Source organism: Pongo abelii, chromosome 6 (assembly GCF_028885655.2).
Source record: "Pongo abelii isolate AG06213 chromosome 6, NHGRI_mPonAbe1-v2.0_pri, whole genome shotgun sequence".
NCBI lineage: Eukaryota > Metazoa > Chordata > Mammalia > Primates > Hominidae > Pongo > Pongo abelii.
Window position 1 is genome coordinate 23,363,751 of NC_071991.2, and position 18,637 is coordinate 23,382,387.

Below are 18,637 nucleotides of genomic sequence, written 5' to 3' on the forward strand. Positions count from 1 at the left end.
CATCAATCCAATCGACAGATGAGATGATAACACCAAGTCCAGGATTTAGAACACCTGGGGGCTCTGACTCCCCTATCAAAACAGTCTGTTGGTGATATTTGGGCTCTTGTGCATTGATTTAGTCCACTGTTGTGACTGACTTCCATACTTGAACTCAACCCACAAGAGGTGTTGACTCTTATACCTTTAGCAGGAAAATGTCCAGGATTGTAAATGTCTGCTATTGACTGGGTCCAGGTATGAGTTTTATTGCTGTTTCTGTGAGCTGGGTTCAAAAATGAGTCACTGTCTCACCTGTAGCTGTATCTATATATGACAGTCACAATTCCAAGTCTGGATTGCATTTGCATGTGAGATTTAGGACCTCACCAGTGAGAACTAGCTATGTGTGAGGGTGACAATTCTATCAGATGGATGTGCATATGAGAGTCACAATCTCATCTTTGTTCTGGGTCCTGTTATGACACTGTATCATTTGAGGGCTTTATACAATATACCTTGGTATCATAATACACTATGACCTTTATTTAAGTAGGAGACCCAGGACCTTATCTGTTGCCCTAAGCCTAGATATCAGAGTCAAAATCTGTTCTCTTAGCTGGATCCAGGTATGAGAGTCATCATCTCACCTGTGAGCTGCGACCATGTATATGTCGCAATTTCACCTGTCAGCAGGAACCAGACATGAGAGTCCTATCACCTGGGTGCTGGGTAAGTGATATGCCACAATTCTTACTTGGGCAGGGTCCAGGCAACAGAGGAGAGACACATCACCTATATGACTGGCCCAGCAATGAGTGAAAATCCTCTCTCAGTAAAGGGCCTATTTAGGAGAGTCATATCACCTAGCGGCTTGGCCAAGCAACATATCACAATGCCCCCTTTGCACAGGGCCAAGACAGGACAGTTACATCACCAGGGAGCTGGGTCCAGCTACATGTCACAATTCCTTCTGTGGAAAGTGCCCAGGCAGAAGAGCAGAGTCACATCACCTAGGCGATGGGCCCAGAGAGATGCCACAATGCCATTTGTGGGCTGGGCTCTGAGAGAAGAATAACATCACCCGGTGCTGGGCCCAGCAATATGTTGTGATCCCAACTAGAAAAAGGTTCCAGACAAGAAAGGAGAATCACATCATCATGTTGATAAGCCAAGAGATATTTACAATCCCCCCTGTGCACATGTCCCAGGCAGAAGACTTGAATTACCTTTTAGACCAGCAATGTCACAATGCTTCTTCAGGGCAGAGCACAAACAAGACAGGACAATCACATCATTAACTGCTAGGCTTAGTGATATGTCATAACTTTACCTGTGGGCAGGGTCCAGGCAAGAGAAGATTTACTTCACCTAGGTGCTCAGTAAAGAGATATATTACAATACCTTTGAGGGAAGTAGCCAGGCAATATAGTCACATCACCTCGGTACTTGGCCCAGGTATAACTCACAAGATATCTGTGTGTTGAGCCCAGAAGGACAATAAAATTACTAAGTTTCTAGGTAGAAGTGCATGTCACAATTAAACTTGCAGGCAGGCCCAGGAATGAGACTCCCAATTCCACACATTTCCCCATTCCAGGTGTAAGAGCCAACCATTCCTGAGACTTAGGTCCAAGCGCATGAGTCACAATCTCAACAGTGGATTGCATCCTCCCATGAGAGCCCCAATTTCTTCTCCAAGCTGTGTTCCAGTAGGGGAGTCACAACCTCAGTGCTGTGCTGAATCCTGGTTGGAGAGTCCCCACTTCACCTGTGGACTGGATCCGTATATGAGAGTCACAATTCCAACTCTTGACTGCCCCTGGGTGTGATTCAGAACCTCAATTGTGACTTGTGTACCCTTGGGCATGTGACAATTTCTACTTTTGGCTGTGTGTTCATACAGGACTCTCAATCTCACCTGTGTTCTGGGCCGTTATGAGACTTTCTGTACCACCCACGGGGTTTATTTAATATGCATGGGTGTCATAATCATCTGTGATATTCATACAAGTAGAAGACACAGGACCTTACCCATGGCCCTAGTCCTATCTATGAGAGTCAAAATCTCTCTCTTTGGCTGGGCTTATGTGTAAGAGTTATCACAATGTCTGTAAGCTGACTCAAAGTATATGTCACCATCTCAACTGTGGGGATGAACAGGCAGGTGCAGTGAGAGTTGAGATGGGAGGAGGATTGTGATGTCCTCTGTCAGAATGTAATTGTTATTGTTTTGGGGTTGTTTTTAGATATTGTCAAATAAAATCAATTTAGATGTAGGTAAGAAGTAACTTTATTCTAAAGTAATGTTGTGGCTGGGCACGGTGTCCCACGCCTGTAATCTTAAGCACTTCGGGAGGCCAAGGCAGGTGGATCACTTGAGGTCAGGAGTTCAAGACCAGCCTGGTCAACATTGTGAAACCCTGTCTCTACTAAGAATACAAAAATCAGCTGGGTATGGTGGCGGGTACCTGTAATACCAGCTACTCGGGAGGCGGAGGCAGGAGTATCGCTTGAACCTGGGAGGCGGAAGTTGCAGTGAGCCAATATCACACCACTGCACTCCAGCCTAGGTAACAGAGTGAGACTCTGTCTCAAATAAAATTAATAAATAAAGTAGTGTTGCAATGGGGGAAGCACCAAATATAATATCTGCAAACGTCTCAAAAGTTAAGCTGAAAAGGGCTGTCATTCATATGGAGGAGCAAGCAAGATTAGAAAGAAGGTGGGAGAGGAGGGCAGAATGGAGGGTGGCAAAATCAACGCAAGATTAAAGAATGTTGCACCCTGAAGTCAGCCTGTTCTTGGTAGAGACATCAAGAGGGGTTGTATGTTTGCTCAGACTGGAGGTGGGGCAGAGTCCAGGGGTCTGGGGGAAAGAGAGAAACTTAAGCAAAGTTTGCTTAGCAAGTATTTTATTCTGAATCCTGAAGACAAAATTATTTAATTGTGTGTGAAGAACAATGGGAATGTGGAGTCTGTGAATCTGTGATATCTAAAAGCGGGCATATCATCATCTCAGTCATAATGGTAAGGATCTTTCTTTGCAGTAAGCTGTTCTTACAGAACACAAAGCATTAGGGAGTTTTCTTAATTGTAACCATTTACCAGGACTCACTACCCACCCCGTCTTTCTCTCCCACTTTTCTGTGCTCTATACATTTTTTTCCAATTGTCATTTCCTGAATTGTATTCTTTATAGTAACCTGGTAAACATAGGTAGAGTGTTTTGCCAAGTTCTGTGAGTAGTTTTATCAAATTATTAAACTTCAGGGAGAAATTTAAGAAAGCCCATGATTTATAGATACCTGCTTAGAGGTATAGATGGGCCCCTGGTGCTTGTCCCTGACATGTGCACTGGGGACTATATTGAGGAATTGAGTCCTGAAGTGGTCGGGTCATGGTGACTCTGGATTCTGTCAGAATTGAGTTGTTGAACATCCAGTTGGTGTTGAAGAGTTGGCTGGTGTTCAACAAATGCCGCATATTTGGTGTGAGAACAAAGACATCACAGTAGCCTTGGCTGGAGTGAGACTGTGGGTCTTTTGGGGAATGGATACTCTATTCTTCTGCACACAAGCTGTTGCACTGTGAATTGTCCTGTGATTCCAGGTCTCATCCAGGTTCAAAGGAAACTGAGAACTCAAAGGAAAGCAACTCTGAGGACAGGCTCCTCTCCCCACACTGCTGCTAGAAAGTGATTTCTGCACGCTCACACCCATGCACACTGGGCAGTGATGTAGCCACACTCCTCCCATGGCAAGGCTTCACCCTCAGAAATTGTGCTGAGAGAACTTCTCCTTCTAGAGTTTTCCTCCAATAGGCTACGTAAGTGCCGAGAGGACTCATGGCTTATTTTTATGCCCAGATCTTGAATCTGCACCAGTGACCCATTTTCTCCACTAGCTTAGGCTTCTGGGTCATCCCTCCCTCCCATCTGCCTACATGCACACATTTATAAGTCAGAGCTACCTGTCTGGACCAGTATCTGCAGCACTAACCAGTCTTTTCACCAACTGGGTACTGTTCCCCACCCATAGGTTTTTTTCTCCTCTCCTCTCCTCTTCTGTCCTCTCCTCTCCTCTCCTCTCCTCCCCTCCCCTCCCCCTCCTCTCTCTCTCTTTCTTTCTTTCTTTTTCTTTCCTTTCTTTCCTTCCCTCCCTCCCTCCTTCCTTCCTTCTTTCTTTCTTTCTTTTTATTTTTTTGAGACTGAGTTTTGCTGTTTTCACCCAGGATGGAGGCAGTGGCGGGATCTCAGCTCACTGCAGCCTCCGTCTCCCAAGTTTAAAAGATCCTCTTGCATCAGCCTCCCGATTAGCTGGGATTACAGGCGCCACCACCATGCTCGGCTCATTTTTGTATTTTTAGTAGAGATGAGACTTCACCATGCTGGCTAAGCTGGTCTCGAACTCTTGACCTCAGGTGATCCACCCGCCTCGGCCTCCACAAAGTGCTGGGATTACAGGAATGAGCCACCGCACCCAGCCCCCGTAGGTTTATTTATAGCACCTTCTCTTATTCTGCCTTCTTCTTTTCCACAAACGCTCTTTCACAAACACAAGGCCACACCTCTGGTGCCTAAATACAAACCCTACTGGAAATCATATGTCCACAAGTTCAGGATAAATTTTTTGGACCTGCTTATTGTAAGCATAAATACAAAATAAAGATAAGGCAATCATTCAACTAAAAAATAAAAATGGGAATTTACACTTCTTTTTTTTTCTTAAAATGTTAAATACCTTTTACATGTAAATTCTTTCTCTGCTTTTTATCTTTTTTCTTGTCTTTTCAATATCTATGAAATCTATTTCTGCTCTAATTTTTATTATTTTTTCTTTCATTTATTTTTATTATTTATTTATTTATTTTGAGACGGAGTTTTGCTTTTGACACCCAGGCTGGAGTGCAGTGGTGCAAACTCGGCTCACGGCCACCTCTGCCTCCTGGGTTCAAGCGATGCTTCTGCCTCAGCCTCCTGAGTAGCTGGAATTACAGGCGCCTGCCACCACACCTGGCTAATTTTTGCATTTTTAGTGGAGACGGGGTTTCACCATGTTGCTAGGCTGGTCTCGAACTCCTGACTTCAGGTGATCTGCCCACCTCAGCCTCCCAAAGTGCTGGGATTACAGGCATGAGCCACTGAGCCCGGCCTGTTATTTTCCTTACATTGCTAACATTGGGATTATTTATTTGTTCTTTTTCAAGTATTTTGTGAATTAAAGTTATGTTTTCTAGTTGACATCTTTTCCTTTCTCTTAATATAGAAATATAGCACTATAAACTTCTGATTTAGAACTGTTTTGTGGGGTTTTTTTTTGTATCCCAGGAGCTATTGTATGTTGTTTCTATTTTCTTTTTTCTCATTATACTTTCTGATTTCCCTTTGCTTTTTCTCTTTGACCCATTCGTTGTCCAGGAACATGTTGTTTACTGCCCACATATTTGTGAGTTTTAAAATTTTTCTTTGGCTATTGATTTCTAGTTTTATTAAATTGTAAATTTAAAAATTGATATGGCTGGGCGCAGTGACTCCTGCCTGTAATCCCAGCACTTTGGGAGGCCTAGGCAGTTGGATTACCTGAGGTCAGGAGATTGAGACCAGACTGACCAACATAGTGAAGCCCCGTCTTTACTAAAAATACAAAATTAGCTAGGCATGGTGTTGCATGCCTGTAATCTCAGCTACTTGGGAGGCTGAGGCAGGAGAATTGCTTGAACCTGGGAGGCGGAGGTTGTAGTGAGCTCAGATCATAACATTGCACTCCGGCCTGGTTGACAGAGCGAGACTCCATCTCAAAAACAAAAAACAAAAAAAAGTTGCTGTAATTTTAATCTTTTTAAATTTGAATAGAGTTTGTTTTTTTTGTTGGCCCAACATATGCTCTATCATGGATAATGTTCCATTTGTGCTTGATAAGAATACGTATTCTCATACTGCTACTTGAAATAGTCTACATATGTCCGGGATTTGCAGTGTTCCTCAGCACTATCCAAGCACATTGTTTTCTTTCTAGCTTTCTGTCTGAATAATCTATTGTTTTCAGTAGAGTAACAAAGTCCTCTATTATTGTCATATTTGTTTTTTCTAAAGTTCTGTTTATATATGTTTATATATTTATGTCCTCTAATATTGGGTGCATATATTTTTTAATTGTTATATCCTCTTGAAAAATTATCCTCTTTTTCATTTTGTAATAAAAAAACTGTATTATTTTATTTAATATTCATTCTTAAGTTAACACAATCTGCTTCTAATCCAAGAAATCCTAGTATAATCTGAAACACATGCATATACATTTAGTAAGACCTTCTACATTTCTAAATAAATTACATGCATGATATACAATAAAGAGTACTAATATGAGAATTCAGGACATTTATTTTTCTGCATGGAAATTTAACTACTGTTCCAGACACACATATACAAAACAAACCCACAAAGCAACAGTGTGTAATAGGTAGTGAGAGACACACAAAATAGGCATATTTAAAATGCCTACAGCCTTTTTTTATTTTTTAGGTAACAAAATATATCCAGTCCTTGACATCTTCTCATACTCACCTAGCACCACGGATGCAAGGACCTAACAGTAACATGTACAATCTCATGCTTAACACTTAAAGCATGCACTGAATTGAACTTATATGTTGTGATCTATTCAACTAAGTATGCAACACATACTTTTTCTTACTAATATTTTATACATTAAATTACCCTGCAGCATCTTGAAATTTTAACATCGATGTAAAACAACTTTTGAAAGATTTATGAAACAAGTTTCAAGGTTCACCTTCAGGCTGGTTTGGTTAAGTGGAAAAATGGCAGCAGCCTCAAGGTTCACACTGAAAGAAAATGCTGTTATGTGCATGTCAACCCATGTAAAAAATACCTGTATGCAAGATGGCACGAAGACTTGTGCAGTTGGAATCACCAGTGCAAATGCATGCATTTGAGGTACTTATTTTTTCAATGGTTAGATATAATTATGCATAGTCATTTTCCTCAAGTGCTAAAGATTTCAGACCTGATCAAATGAAAAGCTATCAGTGTAAATATGAGCTATTTATATATTTAATTTCAAAGTGCTATGCTTTTAATGAACATTTAACATTATAGATTTATATATTTAGTTTAAAATATTCATATTACCAACCAATAAGTTTTCTCACTATAAAGAGACTGACTGGCAATTACACCTGGCTAAGTAATTTAAATAGCATACTTGCAAGAACTGTAGTGAAAGAGTTAAATACTTCATGATTGCTTCGTTGAACTGAGAAGCCCAAAAGGCATAGATCAATGATGCTCAATGATGAAAAATGAATACCCCCAAAATGACCTCTGTGCAATAAAAACTAAGTATTCTCCACGTTATCAATGCCATTGGCACCCACATGGGTATCAGGCTCCTCATACAAAGATGAGGGAACAAAGTGGCTAATAGCGGGACACAAACAGCCCTTATGCTCTGGCAATTCTTGCTTCAGGCATTCCAATTGGTTGTTCTGGCATCCAATCATATATCCTATCATAAAATAGACCATTAACTCCAAGTTCCTTCAATTTTCTTCTGTTTTCAGGATCACTGCTGTCATCACCCCAGCAGAATATGACTAGTCCCTTAGCTTTTGCCTCTTGAATATAAGATGGGTTTCTGACCAAGTCTTCAGTATGTGCATTTATCTCCAGTAGATTTTCTTTTCTTTTCTTTCTTCTTTTTTTTTTCAACAAAGTTTCGCTCTTGTTGCCCAGACTGGAGCGCAATGGTGTGATCTCGACTCACTGCAACCTCCACCCCCTGGATTCAAGCGATTCTCCTGCCTTAGCCTGCTGAGTAGCTGGGATTACAGGCGCCCACCACCATGCCCAGCTAAGTTTTGCATATTTAGTAGAGATGGGGTTTCACCATGTTGACTAAGCTAGTCTTGAACTTCTGACCTTAGGTGATCCACCCTCCTCAGCCTCCCAAAGTGCTGGGATTACAGGAGTGAGCCACCGCACCCAGCCTATCCCTAGTAGATTTTCAAACTGTGCAAAGCTCATTGCAATGGGGGTTGTCGGAGATCTGAGGTCCATGAGCTCAGGATAAATCTCAGATTTTCCTTGAATTAAAAATAATATGGGATATTTGTTCTGCTTTTGCCGAACCATTGTGCAAATATCTGCATCAAATGAAGAAAACACTATTCTCTCTTCCCAGAATTTTCTAAAACAGTTTTTAAATTTATATCCAAAAAGATTCATGTCAAAATATGTTACCATTCCACATTCCATCCCTTTGTTGGCAGATCCATTTTATTTCACTGTTAAACCCTACATCTTCTGGCAAACACTCTAAAACCATCTTACCAGAAGGAAATGGCTGATTTTCTGAAAAGGAATTTTCCTCCTGGACCACAGATTATTTCCGATCCTTAGATTTCAGTGCAGTCACATGAGTGAGCTTTAACAACTGGAGATGGTCAAATGTTAATTTTTTTACTGGAATTTCAAATAATTCAACTGGATCAGGATCAAATTTCTTTTTCATAGTCAAACAACAGGTAAGATCATAATATACCACGGGCACAAATTCCTTTGAAAGGTGTACATCAAATTCTACAAAGGCTGCACCATGACTATCAGCATTTCTTAAAGAAGCAATAGTATTTTCCTTAGCCAGCTGGGTAGTTGTAGCGTTTCCTGCACCTCGATGGCCAACATCCAATGGTATTCTTGGCTTCCAATACTTGGAAAATGAAGATTTCATGTCACAACTGTATCCTGGCAATGGCTTAATAATTATATAGTCAACTCTCACTTTGCCTATTGTTTTCCTGGAATTTCTGCTTATGATGGGAAGAGTAAGAATTCCAGCACTCTTTCCACTCTCAGCAATGGTGGATGATAAGAGACAAGCTGTATCCACACGTCCATGGAGAGCATCACCTTGAACTACATGCTCACTGAGATTTTCTTCAAAAAAATCAAAGATTAGTTCCAGGTTATCTGGTCCCATTGTCCGTATGCTGTACTCTGTCCAATGATCAGACTGTAAGCCATAACCACACTCCAGCTGTGAATGCCTGCACTTGAACTCATTGTCACTTATTAAGGAGATCTCCATGCTATTGGATATTTTGTGAAGTACAGTGGGAGATACCCTATCATCGTCATCTTCCTCCAGGCCCTCTAGTGTCAGCTTCACCCTAAATCTAGATTTTTAAATTTTTTTCTTGGTTATTGGCACAGGAGGTTTTTCAGAACAATGCAAACGTAATCTTGTTTCAATCTGACATGCCAACCATCCAGAATCCAGAGTTTCAACACCACTGTGGATTCCAAATTGTCCATCGTCAATAACAATTTCGCTTTCTGACGGGGTTATTGATCGTGGTTGTAGATGAATCTCCCACTTGTGAACTATCACTTGACATGGACCACCGATAGTCTTTGGTTCTAAAAAGTACCCTTTGAAGTAGCGATGCTGAACTTATACTCCTCCACTGAGTACAATGGTTGCTTTCCATAACATGCTGGCTCTGCTAAGACAGGTTTTAGGGCATTGTCCTCATTCTGATACAATCTTAGCTCCTTCCACCTGTCTCATTCTCTGGAAGAAGAGACAGCATTTTGAGGATTCCAGTTTCCCAAAAGCATCACAGCTTCCACATATTGCAAAAACTTCTGGTAAAAGAGTTCCTCTTATTTCAAAGGTAACCTGAGAAGGTGTCATTCTGATGGGTTTATTTTATGACGTCGTGCTGCCAGGTTCGCTAGTCCACAGGTCCGCATCGCTGCCGCCCTGCCCGAGAGCGAGGACCGCGGGCAGAGGTACCGGACACCCGCTGTCGGTGCCTCGCCAGCGCTCCCCAGGGCGGCCAGTCGCAGCGCCAAGCGACAGGAAGCGGCTACGCTCAAACCAGTTTCAGCTGCTCCAGACCAAACTGCCAGGCCACCCCGCGGGGCGGGGCCGGAGGGCCAAATTATCCTCTTTTTATTGTAGAGTGATCTTTGTCTCTTGGGACAGATTTTTTTCTAGAAGTCTGTTTTTTCTGATATAAATATAGCCACTCTTACACTCTTTCAATTATTGGTATGGGTTTTTAAAATTCTTTAACCATTAACCTATGTGTGCCCTTAAATCTAAAATAAGTCACCTGGGTGAAGCATACTGTTGATTCTTAAAATCTATTTAGAGATTCTGTGAATCTTTTCATTTTCTGCTTTAATAACAGAATATTCTAGAGTTGGTATTTTATAAAGAATAGAAGTGTACTTAGCTCACAATTTTAGATTATGGAAGTCCAAGATCATCCCATTGATATCTGATGAGAATCATATTTCCACATCACAAAATGGCCAAAGGCATAAGAATGACAGAAGGTGTACACCAGAGAGCTTACTCTTTATTTATTTATTTATTTATTTTTTTGAGACAGAGTTTCGCCCTTGCCCAGGCTGGAGTGCAGTGGCACGATCTCGGCTTACTACAACGTCTGCCGCCCGGATTCAAGCGATTCTCCTGACTTGCCCTCCCAAGTAGCTGGAAATACAGCCACGTGCCACCACGCCCCCCAGCTAATTTTTTTTTGTATTTTTAGTAGACACAGTGTTTCCCCATGTTGGCCAGGCTAGTCTTGAACGACTGACCTCAGGTGATCCACCCACCTCAGCCTCCCAAAGTGTTGAGATTACAGGCGTGAGCAACCACACCTGGCCAGAGCTTACTTTATAATAAACCCACTTTCCTGCCAACTAACCCACTCTGGAAATAATGACATTAATTCATTCATGAGAGTAGATCCCTCATAACCTAATATCTTGTTGAAGGTCTAACTGTATAATTTTATAACAATGGCAGTTAAATTTCAACATGAATTTTGAAGGGGACATTCAAATCATAGCAGTGCATTTTTATAATTATTTGATATTTAAAAATTGTTGATAGGTAAGAAGTTACTACTGCCATTTTGTTAATTGTTGTCTGACCGTTTACTATTACACTTTAGTATTTTTGCCATTACTTTTAATGGCAAAAACCACCATTACTTTTGCGCCAACCTAATAATGTCTTTTTTTTTATTCATGCTGTCTTCTCTTGTGTTTTGTCGAATTTTTTTTTTTTTTTGCTTTTGTTGTTGTTGTATGCTTTGATTCCTTTTTCTTTTTCTTTTCTTTTTTTTTTTTTTTTTTGAGACAGAGTCTCGCTCTGTTGCCCAGGCTGGAGTGCAGTGGTGCGATCTCGGCTCACTGCAAGCGCCGCCTCCCGGGTTCATGACATTCTCCTGCCTCAGCTTCCCAAGTAGCTGGAACTACAGGCGCCCGCCGCCACGCCCTGCTAAATTTTTTTGTGTTTTTAGTAGAGATGGGGTTTCACCATGTTAGCCACAATGGTCTCGATCTCCTGACCTTGTGATCCACCCGCCTCGGCCTCCCAAAGTGCTAGGATTACAGGCGTGAGCCACCACGCCTGGCCTTTTTTTGTTTTGTTTTGTTTTGTTTTGTTTTTTGAGTTGTTGCCCAGGCTGGAGTACAATGGTGTGATTTTGGCTCACCGCAATCTTTGCCTCTTGTGCTCAAGCGATTCTCCTGCTTCAGCCTCCCGTGTGGCTGGAATTACAGGCCTGTGCCACCATGCATGGCTAATGTGGTGGCTAATTTTGTATTTTTAGTAGAGATGGGGTTTCTCCATGTTTGTCAGGCTGGTCTTGAACTCCCGATCTCAGGTGATCTGCCCGCCTCAGCTTCCCCAAGTGTTGGGATTACAGGCGTGAGGCACAACTCCCAGCCTCTTGATTCCTTTTTCTTTTGTGTATATACTACAAATTTTCTTTTAATTACCAAGAGGCTTACATAAATCATCTCATAACAGTCTAGCTTAAGATAATAACAATTGAGCCTCTATGTATAGAGACTCAACAATTTTACTCTCTTCAATACATGATTTATATCACACTTTACATTTTTATACTGTGTATCTAATAACAAATTATTTCAATTATATGTATTTTTAATACTTTTGTCTTGTAGCTTTTATCCCTGAGTTAAAAGCAATTCATCCACCACCATTACAGACTAGTATTTTACTCATTTTTCTCCATCTATAACTAAATAATGATATAATTTAATACCAATATTTAATGTATAATCTCACAGTATTATAAAAATTATATTTTTGTTTTGCGATATTATTTTCTTGTTCATATGGCTGTATTATAGATCTTATATTTTGTGTAATAGCACCAATATATTCATAACATTACCTAGTATCTTTTAAGTACTTATTAATTAAAAGGTTCCATTTTCATTAGTCTTTTATTAATTCTTATAATGCATTTTTTTGTGAAATTTTACTGCTATACATTGCATGCCAATAATTAAAAATGCCAAAGTTCAGTCACATTTGAAAACTTAGTTATTTAAATAATTATTTTTCTGATACATCTATGCTAATATTCAGTATTTTGTAGGTCAACATGTTTCATTTTTTAACTCCATTTTACTGCATTTTTTTAATGTAGGTTTCCTTTGATTAATAAATTGTATTTTTGTTTTTAACATTATATTTATGATTTGGATGGTAATTTTTCACTCTGTATTATTTATAAAAATGTGGTGTTTAATTAAAACATAAATTGCTAGGTTTCACTTGGGGCAAATTTAAAGAAACAAGTATAAGTCAGACATTTCTTTCTTTTTTTTTTTTTTGAGATGGAGTCTCACTCTGTCATGCCCAGGCTTCCTGGGTTCAAGCAATTCTCCTGCCTCAGCCTCCCGAGTAGCTAGGACTACAGGGTGCACCACCATGCCTGGCTAATTTTTGTATTTATAGTAGAGACAGTGTTTCACCATGCTGGCCAGGCTGGTCTCGAACTCCTGACCTCGTGATCCACCTGCCTCAGTCTCCCAAAGTGCTGAGATTACAGGCGTGAGCCACCACGCCTGGCCCCATAAGTCAGACATTTCTATTGCCTATAAAAGTTACTTATGTGATATTTGCCTGTATAAATATTGCCCCATTTTATTAATTATCTTGTTTATTTCTTTTCTCAGGTGGTTGTGTTTCATTGCCTAGATGAGTAGTAAAAAAGGCAGTCTAAAATTACCATCTATTTATTGTTTGAATATATGTTATTGTGTGAGAAAAACACTTGTTATTTGAAGTAATTTTTGAAAAATGTAACTATGTTTTGATACATATAAATATTTGTGATTAAAAACATAAAATTACTATCTTAAACTTTTAAAGTTGTACATTTCAACTATATGTTTAGTACTTTTAAGTATATTTACATTTTTTGAAAGAGATCTCTAGATCAATTTTATCTTTAAAAAGTACAATTTAATGTCCAATAAACTGTCTTCTCTTTCTCTTTTTTGCTTCTGAAGAACATCATTTTACTTTCTGTTTTGTCTGTCTCTTTTTAACTATTTTATTTTAGTTAACATATTTTTTTCCCACATCTTTAATTTTTACAAATAAGTTATTCTCCTCTCAGTTCAGATTCATCAGGAAATTGAATCATACCCAGAAGAATTAAAACTGAAAGACTAATATGTTTGTTAAAGCAATGCGGATTGTCATACTAATAAACCCTAAAATTTCAAAGGCTTAGCAAAATAATGCATTTTCTGCTTACACAGCCATCCCCTTTGGTTGATTTCTGGTTAAGAAAACTTCTTTGTGATCATTTGGAGATTAGCTTTGTAAAAATTTTCTAACTGCATTTTCCCCTTCCTTCACCCAACAGATGAAAAAAGATGCAAAGAAGACACATTTGCTTTTTATCCACACATCACTTCCAGTCACTATGCTGAGCAAAGTCAATGTGAGCAGAGCTCAGAATAGCAGTTTTCTGGAAGGACAGCCACTTTTGAGCAAAAAATGACACAATAAAAGTATAAATATTTAATAGTAAGCTAATATATTTTCAGCAAATTAAGCATATGCATGAATAAAATTATTGTGGTATAATATTCATTTTGTTGATTCCTATTGCGCTCAGGTAATATCAGATAAAAAACAGCAAATATAGAGCAAAAAAAGTTATTTGAAATGGAAATATTGTGAATAAAGTTATTCTGTCAATTAAAGTAAAAATATTTTTATCTCATACTAATCGTCTTACCTAAAGTTGTACAATATCAAATGCTACTTTTTATTAACAATTGTACTTCATATAAGTATTCCATTTATATCACCCTTCTTCATGGTTTCAATACCTTCTGCACTTCATATCAGTGAAAAACAGGCCAGCTGGTACCAGGAAATGGATGTGGTGCTATTACTACTTTAAGAGTGATGACGTGTAATCCTAGCACTTTGGGAGGCCGAGGCGGGCAGATCAAGAGGTCAAGAGATCGAGACCATTCTGGCCAACATGGTGAAACCCCATCTCTACCAAAAATACAAAAAGTAACTGGGCATGGTGGCATGTGCCTGTAGTCCCAGCTACTAGGGAGGTTGACGCAGGAGAATCGCTTCAACCCGGCAGGTGGAGGCTGCAGTGAGCCAAGATCGTGCCACTGCATTCCAGCCTGGTGACAGAGTGAGACTCCTTCTCAAAAAAAAAAAAAAGAATGATGATGAAGAGCGCTTGTCTGAATTGTTCCCACGTGGCAAACACTGTGATTTGGCCCAGAGTACACACATTTCTTATTTTCCTCTAAATTTACTGATGAAATAAAACTCTTAGCTAAGAAAGGTTTGATCTCATTCAAACATGTTTTATGAAATTTGGTTGACATTTCAGTGTCTCTGACTTAAATGGAATATTGAAAATTTCCATGAATCCAAATAGAGTGTTATACATGAACAATCTTTTATAAAAACCCATTCTGAGGCAGAGTAATATTCATAAAATCTCTTTATAATATAGAAGAAATGTGTTAACTCTGTTCCCAGTAATCAACTCTGAACACTGAGCATTCTCAGTTCCCACTATTCACCCTGAGTCATTCAGGAAAAACTGGTATCTCTGTAAGGAGCCAGGTGTTTGGGGGAGGGTCACGACATTGCACATAAATGCTTTTTACATGCACCTTTAGGATATTAATCTAATTGGTCTATCATTTGCCTGGCTAGACAATCACTGAATCTAGTCACACTATTTTGTTTTTTGCAGCTAATGACATCTATTACCTATAAGTTTCATACAATAACTTGCTCAGCTGAAACATGAGTCTTTTGTTAATTTACCCTAAATTGAGGGACTACATTTGCAATTTCCAGTCTCTCAATGTTAAGGCAAATCAGAGAAGAGTAATATGTGTATATAGTATGCATTTTCTTGCCTATTAAAATTCTTCTCATATTGCATCGGACACTCTAGGCAGCCACCTAAAAAATAGTCCCTCCTAATTTTTTAGCCAGGATATTAGATTTCAAAAGCTCAAGGACTTAATAATTGACAAAGCCAAAATCTTGTCTTTGCTTCTTGACCATTTCAAAGAGCATGGCAATTATGCCAAGCCATTGAAAGATGTGGTTCTGATGACTTTTATTTCAAATGTTTTCTCTGATTGTGAATATTATTGCGTTAATCTGAAAGAGAAACTATCTACATAAAAATTTATGCATTCAAGAAATATTCATGTTAAGGTGTTCAAAGTTCAATATTGTATTACAGAATAGTAGAATTCTCTAAAACTATACCATCAGATTATTATTAATAAATTCATTGTTTTCTCAACATTTTCCAATGTTGAAATTAAAGAACTGGGTATGCTTTTTCATGATAAGTTCAATTCTAGGAGGGTACTCACTTGTCTACATGGCATTTTTGTCATGAATTATGTAAAATGGAGTTATCAGAATGGTGCAGAAATGCTAATTTAATCAGAATGAGAATGAATACAGCCTTGTTGGTAGACTATTGGTATCCCAAAGGCTGACCATTTACTTCGGCTGTGTAGACATTGCTTCATAATGCCAGGGAGCCCTTTCAACCAAGTTGCCTTTGTTTCCCATTCATGTGATCATGTTCTGGTCTCTGTTTTTCTTAAGCTTTCCCAGATGAGTGGTGATTATTTCTTGCATAAATGAGTACCCTTCTTTTTTCTCTGCCAGGACATCCTCCTATTCTCCCTACTGAAAGCAACATGTTGAAGACAGAAATGGAGACAATATAAAAATATGTCCTTTGTCATGTGGCCACCATAAGCAGCTTACAATCTGGCTTACCTGGAAGTTTGACTAATTTCAGGGAAGCAGGAATGTTTTTCTGTGATGTGCTCTTTCTCTTAAAAGCACCTCTGATTAAGTTTAGTCTAATCAAGATAATCTCTCTTATGATAAACAGGAAACCAATAGATTAGTAACCTAATTACATGAATAATGTCCCGCCACAGTCACACATTTTCTCACACTAAGAGAAAAGGATTACACAGCAGGTGTGCACTGAAGTGGGAACCTAAGGGTCATCTGAGAATTTTGCCTACCCACCTGAATAGATTTCTAAAATAGCCTCAGTTGCTTTTGTTAAGTAAACGAAGATATTATCTGCAAGCAATAATTAATTTCACTGCTTTTCAATTTTATTCATTAAAATAATGATTTATCTTTTTCTGGCTTATATGAAGTATTTCTCATTTATATTATACATTCACATACATACATATATAACAATACAAATGTGTCCATTTTTAATTTTTGTTAAATTTTTAAGAATGGATGTTAAAGATAATTTTTTTTTTTTTTTTTTTTTTTTTTGTGAGATGGAGTCTCGCTCTGTCGCCCAGGCTGGCGTGCAGTGGCCCATCTCAGCTCACTGCAAGCTCCGCCTTCTGGGTTCATGCCATTGTCCTGCCTCAGCCTCCCAAGTAGCTGGGACTACAGGTGCCCGCCACCATGCCTGGCTAATTATTTTGTATTTTGTTTAGTAGAGACGGGGTTTCACCATGTTAGCCAGGATGGTCTCGATCTCCTGACCTCGTGACCGGCCCGCCTTGGCCTCCCAAAGTGCTGGGATTACAGGCATGAGCCACCACGCCCAGCAAAGATAACTTCTTTTCTGTTTGAAAGTGTTTTTATTGTATTCAACAGTATTATCTCTGGAGTCAAAATTCCTTGTGTTTTAATGCTAGCTCTGCTACCGTGAGCAGGTTATTTCTGTGGCTCTGTTTCTTTCTTTGCAAATTGAGGATAATAACAATACCTTTGTTATTAAGTTACTGAGTGTATTACTCCATTCTTACACTGCTATGAGGGCATACCCAAGACTAGGTAAATTATAAAGGAAAGAGGTTAACTTGACTCACAGTTCAGCATGACCAGGGAGGCCTCAGGAGATTTACAATCATAATGAAAGGGGAAACAAACACGTCCTTTTTTATATGGTGGCTGGAAGAGAAAACGTGCTGAGCAAAAGGGAGAAAAGCCCCTTATAAAACCATCAGATCTCATGCGAACTTACACACTATCAAGAGAACAGAATGAGGGTAACTCACTGCAGGATTCAATTACCTCCCACCAGGTGTCTCCTATGACACATAGAAATTATGTGAACTACAATTCATAATGAGATTTGGGTGTGGACACAGCCAGACCATATCACTGTGAGAACAAAATTTATTAACACATGTATAGTATTATGGTTAATGCTCAGTACAAATTTTCTATTATTAACGAGATATTTATATGCTGAATTATGTTAATACATGCTTTCAAATATTTTTCCATTACACGAGTTTTCCAACCAATAGATGAATATATAAATTACAATTTTGTTCTAAATATGGTATATACATTTAGAATAATAGTATACACAATGGAATATTATGTAGCCTTAAAAGGGGGAAATACTGTCAATTGAAAAAATATGGATAAATTTAGAGGATATTTTGCTAAGTACAATTAGCCAGACACACAAAGAAAAATACTGCATGATTTCACTTATATGTAGAATCTAATAAAGTTGAAATAACAAAGTAGAATGTAGATAAATTGGTTACCAGAGGCTGTTGTTGATAAAAGAATGCAAAGTTCTACAGACAGGATAAAGAGGTTTTCAGATCTATTGCACAGTAGGGCGATTATAATCCATGATAATGTAGGTATATTTCAAAATAACAATAAGTTTTAATGTCTCACCACAAAAAATGATAGGTGAGGTGATAGATATGTTACCTTGACTTAATTAGTCCATATTTTATACATATATCAAAACATTACACTGTACCACATAAATGTATACAATTTTAATGTGTCAATCAAATATCCCAGTAATACGTTTTTTTAAACTAACTTTAAAAAATAGGACCAGAGAAATAGATGTTTCTTCATATCTTATAATTTCAGGAACAGTATACATGTAGTTTTAATTACACATGGCTTATCACTCAATAAAATATTAATTATCACTGTTAAGAATAATACAATGCTTTCTTTCTTTTTCTTTTTTTTTTGAGACGGAGTTTTGCTCTTGTTGCCCAGGCTGGAGTGCAGTGGTGTGATCTCGGCTCACTGCATCCTCCACCTCCCAGGTTCAAGTGATTCTCCTGCCTCAGCCTCCCAAGTAGCTGGGATTACAGGCATGCCCCACCACGCCTGGCTAATTCTGTATTTTTAGTAGAGATGGGGTTTCTCAATGTTGGTCAGGCTGGTCTCAAACTCCTGACCTCAGGTGATCCGCCCACCTTGGCCTCACGAAGTGCTGAGATTACAGGCATGAG

At 38.9% G+C, this 18,637-nt stretch overlaps 1 long non-coding RNA gene and 1 pseudogene across 2 annotated transcripts; one reads left to right on the top strand and one right to left on the bottom strand.

Moving 5' to 3' along the window:
* The first annotated feature begins 124 nt into the window (after positions 1–124).
* LOC129060628 (uncharacterized) lies at positions 125–11,255 on the top strand. Of its 2 annotated transcripts, XR_008527464.1 has the most exons (5): positions 125–237; positions 599–711; positions 2,913–3,009; positions 6,705–6,937; positions 10,405–11,255. It is a non-coding gene; the product is annotated as an uncharacterized LOC129060628 (long non-coding RNA). The 2 variants fall into 2 exon arrangements; XR_008527463.1 differs by lacking the exon at positions 2,913–3,009.
* On the bottom strand, positions 7,188–10,418 carry LOC100448186 (glycerophosphocholine phosphodiesterase GPCPD1-like; annotated as a pseudogene).
* Positions 11,256–18,637: the final 7,382 nt, after the last annotated feature.